At 44.2% G+C, this 12,548-nt stretch overlaps 3 non-coding genes across 3 annotated transcripts; 1 reads left to right on the top strand and 2 right to left on the bottom strand.

Annotated features, from left to right (window-relative positions):
- Positions 1-2,565: 2,565 nt before the first annotated feature.
- On the bottom strand, positions 2,566-2,647 carry trnas-gcu (transfer RNA serine (anticodon GCU)). The gene has a single exon. It is a non-coding gene; the product is annotated as a tRNA-Ser (tRNA).
- A 2,059-nt stretch (positions 2,648-4,706) lies between these two features.
- trnaf-gaa (transfer RNA phenylalanine (anticodon GAA)) lies at positions 4,707-4,779 on the top strand. The gene has a single exon. It is a non-coding gene; the product is annotated as a tRNA-Phe (tRNA).
- A 2,952-nt stretch (positions 4,780-7,731) lies between these two features.
- Positions 7,732-7,813, bottom strand: trnas-gcu (transfer RNA serine (anticodon GCU)). Its single transcript has one exon. It is a non-coding gene; the product is annotated as a tRNA-Ser (tRNA).
- Positions 7,814-12,548: the final 4,735 nt, after the last annotated feature.

Below are 12,548 nucleotides of genomic sequence, written 5' to 3'. Positions count from 1 at the left end.
GGCTCGAGTCTCTGCTATTTCCACCCTTCATTCCCTCAGTAATCCAAGGTGTATCCGATGCGGATCGAGCAGCTTTTCTACTGTGAGCGGTGCCAGCCTTGTGATAGCTTCCACTTCATCTATTTTCATCCTATCCAATTTCCCCACCAATGACATTAGCAGCATCCGCTTGTTTTGTGATGACAGGTTTAGTGCAAAGTTTACGAGGCAAATACCAGGGATGGGCCGGTTGTCTTATGAGGTGAGGTTGAACAGGTTAGGCTTGTATCACATGGAGTTCAGGAGAGTAAGAGGCAACTAGATTCAAACCTTTAAGATCCTGAGGGTCTTGACAGGGTGGAGGTGGAGAGCACGTTTCCTCTTGTAGCAGAATCTGGAACTAGGGGTCACTGTTTATAAATAAGGGGTCGATCATTTCAGACAGAGTTAAGGATTTCTTTTCTATCTGAGGGTCGAGCGTCTTTGGAGCTCTCTTCCTCAAAAGCTGGTGGAAGCAGAGTCTTTGAATATTTTAAACGCAGAGTTAGATAGATTCTTGATTAACAAGGGGGGGAAGTGAATGGTTATTGGGGGTAGGAAGGAATGTGAGGTTGAGGTTACAATCAGATCAGGCAGGGTCTTACTGAATGGCGGAGCAGGCTCGAGGGGCTGAGTGGCCTACTCCTGCTGCTAATTAGTTTGTTTGTATGTTCTCATTTAGTACATCAGCCATGCCCTCTCCCTACACAGGATCTCCAAATCAGCCCCACTTAAAGTGACTGCCCTTATGCTGGTAAAAAATCTTCAGTGTTTTCAGTTGTTACCTGCAAATCTTTTCTCATACGCTCTCCCTTCTGATCTAATTTCCTTTTCCATTTCTCCTCTGCACTTTCTGTATTCTGCTTGGTTCTGTAATGTATTATGAATCTGACTATTATCATCAGTCTTATTTGGAGTTCCCACAGAGCACAGGATGTGTAGGCAACAGCTCTCAGCTGTCCCAACATTTCACTGAAATGAATTGTCTAGTTAAGTAAAGTTTTCGCTATTTAGAGAGTTCCACTCCTTCCCTCTTGTACTTTTGCTGCAGTATCTGGGTTAAAATTACACAGCAGCTCCTTCCCCCTCTGCACTTAACCCTCACTTGCAAAAAATTGAAATTTTTAAGTCTTCACTCTGAAATTTACTCTCTCTGTGTTTGAGCTCACAGGTCACTTGTGTTCCTGTTTGTAATTTAATTGCTCCACGTAATTAACCTGAAAATAAGATTTGATTTTGAATATCAATTCATTTGCACTGTAATTCCAGTTTATTTCAATACAATATATCAACAAACTAGAAGTTTGCTCCTAGTTTCTATGTTTTCCAGGGAAAATCTAGAGGTGACTTATTTGTTCTGCAATAACGTGCCTGCTCAACTCAGGTCAATAAATCCTGTTCTAAACAGAACGCTTTATACAGACAATACATCGACTTGATGAGCTGATGGTGCACGGAGCACTCAGCTTTTACTCACTGATCTTCACAAGAGTTGCTTCAGTTTTGATGTTGACTTGTTCGCTGGTGTCGATTTACTCAGACTCTTCACCTGATTTCTGTGCTGTCCATTGAAGCTTTCTCAGCAGAGTTCACAATAATAGCTTGACTTTTCCTCATAGGATTTCAAACTTGATGGTTTTTGAACTATTTTATCAAATGATTTTGTTTTGTAAACGTCACAGTCGCTCTCATGATCAGGCAGAAAGTTTAACTGCTGCGTTTTCAAGCAGCCGACAGCTTTATTTGAGATGTCATTGAGACAGGATTTTGAGTTTGAATCCAGTCACAAAATGTTCCAATGAAGCTCAAGGTTCGCTCGAGGAACAGTGGCTCATCCTTCAATGAGGAACTTTACAGCCTTCCAGTGTGAACATTCAGCTCAACAATATCGCTCTGTAAAAATTGCCAACATTCTGGTTTCCTTCTGTTCGCAGATGTGGGTTTGAGCCTCGGTTTCACTGAGATGTTCTGAATTGATCTTTTTCATGACGTCACAAAGCACTTTATTATTCAACACGTCTGTACATTACAGGGGCTGATGGAAGATCCAATCAGTGAGGTGCGCATTCACCCTTTTAAAACATTATTTCAGGGGATGTGAGCGTCGCTCGCAAGGCCAGTCTTTGTTACACATCCCAAACTGCCCTTGAACTCAGTGGCTTTCTCAGCGGGCAGTTAGGAATCAAACTCATACGTAGCCCAGTCCATGGAAGACATCAGTGAACCAACACTGAGATTAGCGTTTATTTGCAGGTTTTAATTATTGAGTTTAATTTCCATCGGCAACTATGGTGGGAAATGAACCCAAGTCCCCGGAATATTTCCACTGCTCTAATGTTTCCCCTGAGAGAGAGATGGAAATATAATGTCGAAAGGACACTAAGTTTGACCCGCATGTTATTGTGAACAAAAGTACCGAATCCAAGATCTTACAAGAAAAGTCGAAGCAAGTTGGCCTCATAACTTGGGTTGGAGAATCACATCAGTGATTCCAGGCAGAGCTTCTGCAAAATCACCGCAATTAGGCGGAAACAGTTGATAAAGTAACGACGAAGGTGGGATTCGAACCCACGTGTGCAAAGCACAATGGATTAGCAGTCCATCGCCTTAACCTCTCGGCCACCTCGTCACAAAAGACGGGTTATTAAACCCCCTTCTATACTTTTTGCATCCATGAACCGTTGAAATAAATGATCCTCTTTGGTACAGCCCCTAAATATTCGGCCAGATGTGTAAAGATGGAAACGTAGTTTATGTCATTAAAATAAATGTGCACCACAACAGATCAGTGACTGTTGCAAACCGACTGATGTGAAACACTTCAACACTTCACCCTAATATCCAACATGTTTCTACACAGTGTGAAAACCCACCGCGGAAAGACCGGAACATACAAGCATTTGGTCGCAAAAGGAAACCCCTCCCAGCTCACTGCAAGCACCGGAACACAGCTAAAATATGGTAAATTAAAATGAAACACTGGGGTTCCCAGTTCTGCTTGTCCTTTCAGTCAAGATTGAAACTGAGTGCAATCAGCCTCCCACGTGAATCCACAAATAGACAGTTCCCTCATTTGATGCATTAGAATGAATTCAGAGTCTCATGGCACGGAGAGACGTTCTTTAAACTTGGCATTCATTTATGTCACGTGTGTTGAGGTGATGCATTCCCTGCAATGACTTCCCGGGTGTTCAAACCTGGTCCTGATTTCCGGAACTGCCACCACCTCGAGCGCGATAGAAAATGCTGCATTAAGATGGGCTCGTCCGGGAATTGAACCCGGGACCTCTCGCATATTAATTCAAAGGAAATCCCAAAGCGAGAATCATGCCCTTAGACCAACGAGCAGGTGGCATAGCAAAAACCCCATCAAGGAATCCTTTCATTGTCACACAAAGTGCATCAATCATAAGCGAATTACTGTTCATGCTGGAAATCTTTTCCAATGTTTTACAAACCCCGGGGACGACTCCAACCAGTGGAGAATTTCCCGCCTTATTTCCTTTCACTTCAGTTTTGCTGGGGTTCCTTGATGCCACATTAGGTCAAATGCTTCTTTGAACTCAAGTGCAGTCACTTGCACCTCACGTCTTGAGTTCGGCTGTTTTCTTCAGGTTTGGACCAAGGCTGCAATGAGGTCAGGAAGAGAGTGACCCTGGCAGGAAACAAACTGAGCTTCACTGAGCGGGTTATTGCTGAGTAAGGGTCACTTGATCGCACTGTCGAAGACATTTTCCCTCATCTTCTTGATAAACAAGATAAGACGGATGGGGTGGTTTTTGCCGGTTGGATTTTCCTGTTTTTTTTGTGGACAAGACAGACCTGAGCAATTTCCCACATTGCTGGGTAGATGCTAGTCTGGTAGCTGTAATGGAACAACTTGGCGAGGAGCGAGACTATTTCTGGAGCACAGGTTGTCAGTACTGCTGCAGGAATGGTGTCAGGGCCCAAAGCCTTTGCAGTTACCCGTGCCTTCAGCCATTTCTTGATTTTACTTGGAGTGAATAGAGCTGGCTGAAGACTGACATCTGTGATGCATTTCCCCAGCTTTGTGCAAAAGCAAAACTGAGGGAATCACATACGTGACTCTATGAAGATCATCTGCTAAACGGTGAAAGGCGACAGTGTTTATCACAAATGGGTTCCATTAATTCAGATACAGATTTGGTGCAAAATTAGCCATGACGAAGTGTGATACACACACATTTTTCTGATCTGCAGTTAGATGTGCTCCCGCTGTGACGTTTAAATAATCGTGAGTTGAGAAGGTTTAGGCGCTATCTGGTTGAGGTAATTGAAATGATTAATAGGTTTTAATGCGGAGAAATTATTTCCTCTTGTCGGGGAATACCGAACAAATGGATATTACCTAAAACTGAGAGTGAAGCCATCATATAGTGACGTCAGGGAGCAATTCACTCAAAGGAGGAAGAAAGCTGTTTGTTGGACAATCCCTGTGTAGCGATTGGCCGAGAGCTTATGGCAATGAACTGATGCTTTGTTTGGCTTTGCAACCCCTCTTTATCAAGAAAAACTGGAAAACTGGAGGGAACTGAAACGAGGTGTTGGCTGTCCTTTGTCATTATGCGATCATGTTCTCTAATATTAACGGAGGACTGTAGCTTCCTGTAAAACTAACATCCTTAGGTATCTGGGCCAATTCTGGCTCGAAGAAAGTGTTTCTGTCAGCCGAAATAGCTCAGTTGGGAGAGCGTTAGACTGAAGATCTAAAGGTCCCTGGTTCAATCCCGGGTTTCAGCAACACGTTGCAAATCCTTTAACCTGGGCAGCTGCTGCTCGTGTTATTTGCCAGCTGGTAATGCCATCAGTTTTTGGGGATACCCAGTTCAGCTTCTGAGGGGAGGGGAGACTTACCCTCCTCCAAAGCACACGGGCAGCTCTGTGCCCGCTGGTCCACGTTACTGGAATAAAGGTCGGTTTCACCTTTCTTGATAAAAACATATGAAAAACCGCTGGTCAACTCAGCTCCCATTAAACTATGCTAACAACCGTGCAACTCTCATGTGTTCCCAGCTTCTGGTCCATCGATCGGTCATTGGGAATTTAAATTCCTGAAAATCCGTCTGTTGATCCATTGCAATGGTGCTTCTTTTAACATTAACCAGGGGACCGTAATTGGAATCCAATTAATCCATTGTTTCCCTCTCATTTATTATTATTTCTTTGTGTATGTGTCTCTCAGTGATTAGGTCAAGAAATGAGCTCGCCTCAGTCATGCGGCGGACGGATCTCATGAGTATTACAAATATTTACCCTTTCCTTTTAAATTCAGATCAGAATTTATCATTGAAACACAGGAAATGCTGCTTAACCTGCTCCAAGGTCACTTCTATGACTGACTGAAACAACATAATTTGACCTTTCAGTAAGCCCTTTGTGTGCAGCCGTTTCTGGGGTTCTTCCTCAGTCACGAATATTGGAATTGGATCTTAGTTTTCTGCATGTTTAGTGGGAAGCCCAATATGTCATCTGCTTTACAGAAGGAGTCGACAGTGACTTGGAGCTAAGTTTCTGAGTGAGCGCCCTGTTACGAGCGGGATGGGAGGAGTGCGCCCTTGGTCTAGTCCCACTGCTCCACAGGTCACAACATTAGCTCAAATGTTCATTTCGCTCACCAAAATGGCCAATTATTTACCTTCACCAGTGTTCCCGAGAATAAAAGAGGTTTAAAAGTGGATTATTTCAATAAACCATAAATTTGTTTGTTTATTATAAAAAAGGTATTTTCGAATAGAAAAATAAAGCTTATGAACATTCAGTATGGATCTGAAATTATGCGAATTAATCTTTCGAGATACCATAAGTCACACACACACACACACACACGCTCTCCCTCTCTCACAAACACACACACACACACATACATACACACACACACACTCTCCCTCTCTCACAAACACACACACACACGTTCTCCCTCTCTCACAAACACACACACACACACTCATAATAGAACACCATGATATTAAAAAGAGAAATAGGGGAAATTAAAGCAAAATGATGGGGATGTTGAAAATCAGAAACAAAAACAGAAAATGCTGGAGAAAATCAGCTGGTCTAACAGCATCTGTGCGGAGAAATAAATACAGAGTCAACGTTTCGAGTCCTTATGACCCTTCTTTAGAAAGGGGACAATTTTGAAAAACATTAAACGTCAATGGATCAAGGCAAAGGTCAGGGTGTGCAGTCCTTGATATGGGGTCAGTGTTCCACAGTCGCTCCCCCAGCACTGATCCGTGACAACATCAAGGAGTTGGTGCTAATCTTCTCAAAGGAAAAAAAAGGCCACTTTTTAAAACACAGTCTCCCAGGTATGTTTTCTTTCAGAACCATGAAATCCATGTGACCCTATTTCTACACAGCCCTATCGGGTCAAAATGTTCACAGCCTGATTTCAACATGGAGTTGTAGGCTTGTCTGAAAGAACATCCAGACTGGCAGAGCTGGGGGTGGCGGGGGGGGTGGTGGGTGGGGTGGTGCGTCCGGGGGGTGAGTGTGGTGGCAGTTGGGAGTATGCAGTGAGGGGAGGGGCGTGTTGTGGGGGTAGATGTTGGTGGGTGGGGCGGGAGGGTTACAGCTTCATATTACTTGACCATATTTTAGCTGTGTTATTGGAGTTGCGGAAATTCAGCTTTAATTCGACTTAGCAAAGAAGCTCAGGGGGAATTAACGGTCAGGGAAGTTAGGCAGCGCTCACTTCAATTGCTGGTCATCACATGTCTAAGTGGCAGTTTCTCAGGGCATTAAGAGTTGGGATGGGGTTACTTTTGGCAGAAAGTGTTGAAGTGGCATTTTCCTGCGACAAAACTGATAGCCAAGAATGTGCGGCAAATTAACAGAAAGTCCAACCAACTCATCCACACAGTCAAGCTGGTGAAACGAAATGACTGGCGACCTGGCTCTCACCCTGATCACTCGGTTCTCGGACTCCTGCAATGTTCCGATGAAGCTCAAGGTTCGCTCGAGGAACAGTGGCTCATCCTTCAATGAGGAACTTTACAGCCTTCCAGTGTGAACATTCAGCTCAACAATATCGCTCTGTAAAAACTGACAACATTCTGATTCCCTTCTGTTCGCAGATGTGGGTTTGAGCCTCGGTTTCACTGAGATGTTCTGAATTGATCTTTTTCTTGACGTCACAAAGCGCTTTATTATTCAACACGTCTGTCCATTACAGGGGCTGATGGAAGATCCAATCAGTGAGGTGCGCATTCACCCTTTTAAAACATTATTTCAGGGGATGTGAGCGTCGCTCGCAAGGCCAGTCTTTGTTACACATCCCAAACTGTCCTTGAACTCAGTGGCTTTCTCAGCGAGCAGTTAGGAATCAAACTCATATGTAGGCCAGACCAGGGAAGACATCCGAGAACCACCACTGAGATTAGTGCTAAATTGCAGGTTTTAATTATTGAGTTTAATTTCCATCAGCAACTATGGTGAGAAATGAACCCAAGTCCCCGGAATATTTCCACTGCTCCAATGTTTCCCCTTAGAGAGAGATGGAAATATCATGTCGAAAGGACTCTAAGTCGGATTCCCATGTTACTGTGAACAAAAGTATCGAATCCAAGATCTTACAAGAAAAGTCGAAGCAAGCTGGCCTCATAACTTGGGTTGGAGAATCACATCAGTGATTCCAGGCAGAGCTTCTGCAAAATCACCGGAATAAGGCGGAAACAGTTGATAAAGTAACGACGGAAGTGGGATTCGAACCCACGCGTGCAAAGCACAATGGATTAGCAGTCCATCGCCTTATCCTCTCGACCAGCTCATCGCAAAATGCGGCCTATTAAACCCCCTTCTATACTTTTTGCATCCATGAACCGTTGAAATAAACGAACCCCTTTGGTACAGCCCCTGAATATTCGGCCAGATGTGTAAAGATGGTAACGTAGTTTACGTCATTAAAATAAATGTGCATCACATCAGATCAGGGACTGTTGTAAACCGACTGATGTGAAACGCTTCAACACTTCAACCTAATATCCAACATGTTTCTACACAGTGTGAAAATCCAGCGCTGAAAGACCGGAACTTACAAGCATTTGGTCGCAAAAAGAAACCCCTCCCAGCTCACTGCAAGCACCGGAACACAGCTAAAATGTGGTAAATTAAAATGAAACACTGGGGTTCCCAGTTCTGCTTGTCCTTTCAGTCAAGATTGAAACTGAGTGCAATCAGCCTCCCACGTGAATCCACAAGTAGACAGTTCACTCATTTGATGCATTAGAATAAATTCAAAGTCTCATGGCACGGAGAAACGCTCTTTAAACTTGGCATTCATTTATATCAGGTGTGTTGAGGTGATGCATTCCCTGCAATGACTCCCCGGGTGATCAAACCTGGTCCTGATTTCCGGAACTGCCACCACCTCGAGCGCGAAATAAAAAAGCTGCATTAAGATGGGCTCGTCCGGGATTTTAACCCGGGACCTCTCGCATATCAACTCAACAAAAATTCCAAAGCGAGAATCATGCCCCTAGACCAACGAGCCACCTGCAGAAGAGAACGCAAACAAGGAATCCTTTCATTGTCACACAAAGTGCATCAATCATAAGCGCATTACAGTTCATGCTAGAAATATTTTCCAATGTTTTAGTAACCCCGGGGACGACTCCAACCAGTGGAGAGTTTCCCGCCTTATTTCCTTTCACTTCAGTTTTGCTGGAGTTCCTTGATGCCGCATTAGGTCAAAAGCTTCTTTGAACTCAAGTGCAGTCACTTGCACCTCACGTCTTGAGTTCGGCTGTTTTCTTCAGGTTTGGACCAAGGCTGCAATGAGGTCAGGAGCTGAGTGACCCTGGCAGGAAACAAAGTGAGCTTCAGTGAGCGGGTTATTGCTGAGTAAGTGCCACTTCATCGCACTGTCGAAGACATTTTCCCTCACCTTCTTGATAAACTAGAGAAGACTGATGGGGCGGTTTTTGCCGGTTGGATTTTCCTGCTATTTTTGTGGACAAGACAGACCTGAGCAATTTCCCACATTGCCGGGTAGATGCCAGTCTTGTGGCTTCACTGGAACAACTTGGCGAGGGGCGAGGCTATTTCTGGAGCACAGGTTGTCAGTACTGCTGCAGGAATGTTGTCAGGGCCCAAAGCCTTTGCAGTTACCTGTGCCTTCAGCCATTTCTTGATTTCACTTGGAGTGAATGGAGCTGGCTGAAGACTGACATTTGTGATGCATTTCCCCTGCTTTGTGCAAAAGCAGAACTGAGGGAATCACACACGTGGCCCTCGGAAACTCATCAGCTAAGTGGTGAAAGGCGACAGTGTTTATCCCAAACGGGTTCCATTCATTCAGACACAGATTTGGTGCAAAAGTAGCCATGACCATGTGCGACACACACACATTTTTCTGATCTGCCGTTAGATGTTGGATATTAGGTTGAAGTGTTGATGTGATTCACATCAGTCGGTTTACAACAGTCCCTGATCTGACGTGAGGCACATATATTTTAATGACATAAACTACATTTCCATCTTTACACATCTGGCCGAATATTTAGGGCCTGTACCAAAGAGGATCATTTATTTCAAAGGGTTGTTCATGCGAAAAGTATAACCGAGAGGTTAAGGCGATGGACTGCTAATTCTTTGTGCTTTACACGTGTGGATTCGAGTCCCATCTTCGTTGTTACTTTATCAACTTTTTTCCGCCTTATTGCGGTGATTTTGCAGAAGCTCTGCCTGGAATCACTGATGTGATTCTCCAGCCCAAGTTATGAGGTCATTTTGCTTCGACTTTTCTTGTAAGATCTTGGATTCAATACTTTAGTTCACAATAACATGGGCATCCCACTTAGAGTCCATTCGACATGATATTTCCATCTCTCTCTAAGGCGAAACATTGGAGCAGTGGAAATATTCCGGGGACTTGGGTTCATTTCCCACCAGAGTTGCTGATGGAAATTAAACTCAATAATTAAAACCTGCAATTAAACGCTAATCTCAGTGCTGGTTCACTGGTGTCTTCCCTGGTCTGGCCTACATATGAGTTTGATTCCTAACTGCCCGCTGAGAAAGCCACTGAGTTCAAGGACAGTTTGGGATGTGTAACAAAGACTGGCCTCGCGAGCGACTCTCACACCCCCTGAAATAATTTTTTACAACGGTGAATGCGCACCTCACTGATTGGATCTTTCATCGGCCCTGTAATGGACAGACGTGTTGAATAATAAAGCATTTTGCGACTTAAAGAAAAAGATCAATTCAGAACATCTCAGTGAAACAGAAGGAATTCTCTTTAAGCTGCTCTAGAGACACTTTCACGGCTCAGTGGAACAATATAAATTCTCTGCCTTCACGGAATGAAGCCAGGCAGGAGCAGATACATGTGTCTCAATGATCAGACAATGTAGGTCAGGAAGCGTGTGTTTCGATGGTCTATGGATTCCTCTGTGAGGAATCTCTGGGAGGGGTTTGTTTTTGCTGCGGAATGTTTGTCTATTTCAGTTTTTCCGCAGTAGGTTTTCACACTGTGGAGATACATGCTGGACATGGTGTTGAAATGTTTCGCATCAGTCCATTCACACCAGTCCCTGAACTGATGCGATGGAAATTTCGTCGGCTAACAGAAACTCCATTTCCATTTTGATCATCTGGCTGAATATTCAGGACCTGTGCCAAAGAGGATCATTTAGTTCAACAGTCCATGGATGCCAACGCTCCATGACGTCGTTAGATAAGTGTCATGCATGTGGCGAGGTAGTCCAGAGTTTAAAGCTGTGAATCCATTATGTTTCCCACGCGTGAGTTTGAATCCAGTTTTTGTATGGGACAGCGTAATGCAGAATGGAAATCTGAAATTATCATTGTGATATCAAACCCAAGTTATGAGGGCAGACGGATTGTCTCGACATTTCTTGTAATTCCTTGAATAACTATATTGAAGGTTTGATCTCATGCGCATGATGATTAAATGACTCGCTAGCTTCGTTATTTAACCTGGTGGACAGTCTGCAAACCAAGCGGGAATTTACCTTGTTCAGGGGCGTTGACAAGAAGAACGTCTTCACGCGAAGAGTATTGGAAATCAAGAAGTCTCCCCCACAGAAGCTACTGCGGCTGAGAGACAATGGAAACATTACAAAAAGATTATTCATATTGTTTATTATTATTTATTCCTTCACCGGAATTGGCTCTCGCTGACTAAGTCATCAGTTATTGCCCATCCCTGACTATCATCGAGAACTTGAAACCGCTGCAGTCCATGTGGTGTAGGTATACTCACAATGATGTTAGGAACCGAGTTCCACAATGTTGTGCCAGTGACGGTGAAGGAACGGCGATACAGCTCCAAGTCAGGATGGTGTGTGGCTTGAAGAAGAACTTGCAGGTGGTTGTGTTCCCACGCATCTGCTGCCATTGGCCTCCTAGGCGGTAGATTTCACGGGTTTGTAAGTTGTTGTGGACGGAGACTTGGTGAGTTACAGCAGTGCATCTTGTAGACGGTATACACGGCCGCCACTGTGCGTCGCTGTTGGAGGGATTGGGTGTAAAAGGTGGTGTATTAGGTGCCAAGCAAGCGGGCTGCTTTGTCCCGTATGTTGTCGTGCTTCTTGAGTGCTCTTGGAGTTTCAAGCATTCAAGCAAATGGAAAGTATTCAGAAGGCGTCTGACCTGTGCCTTGTGGATGTGGGAAAGGTTTTGGGCTGGGGGAGCGGAGTCCCTCTCTGCAGAATTCCCAACACCTGAACTGCTTTTGTAAGCACAGTATTTGTATGTCTAGTCCAATATAGTGTCTGCTCAATCATAACACCCAGGATGTGAATGGTGCTTTATTCAGCGATGTTAATTCCATTGAGCTTCAGGGGAGATAATTGGATTCTCTCTGGCTGGAGATGGTCACTGCCTGGCCACTGATGAGGCGCAATTCTTACTTGCCACCTATCAGCCCATGTCTGAATATTGTTCAGGCCTCACTGTTCATGCAACGGACAACTTCAGAACCTCATGACTCGCAAATGGTACTAAACATTGCGTAAATCATCTGCGAACATCTCGAATTCTGAATCTACTTTGCCGGGAAGGTCATTGATGAAGCAGCTGAAGTTGCATGGACATACATCTGTAACGTAGAGGCTGCAGTGCAGCTTCGCCAGAATGATAGTCGGATGAACTAGACTGGCAGGGGGATGGGGACCTGAGAGGGGAGACACGAGACAGGGAAACAAAGATAGAAATGAAAGACAGAAAAGCAAAAACATCAGAAGTAGAAGGCAGAGGAAACGGAGGCTGCAGCAAATAGGGCCAGAGTACAAAGAAAGATGTGTAAAAAGAAAAGCCTAAAGACACTGTAGCTGAATGAATAGAGCATTTGCAATAAGGTGGGTGAATTAACAATGCAAATAGATGTCAACGCATAGGATATGATTGTGATTACACAGACATGGCTGCAGGGTGACCAATGCTGGGAGCTGAATATCCAATGGTGTTCGATATTTAGGAAGAACAGGCAAAAAGGAAAAGTAGGGGGCGTGGCATTTTTAGTTAACGATGACATCAATACA

Source organism: Cetorhinus maximus, chromosome 31 (genome assembly GCF_964194155.1).
Source record: "Cetorhinus maximus chromosome 31, sCetMax3.hap1.1, whole genome shotgun sequence".
NCBI lineage: Eukaryota > Metazoa > Chordata > Chondrichthyes > Lamniformes > Cetorhinidae > Cetorhinus > Cetorhinus maximus.
This window is presented reverse-complemented; position numbering and strand designations above follow the sequence as displayed.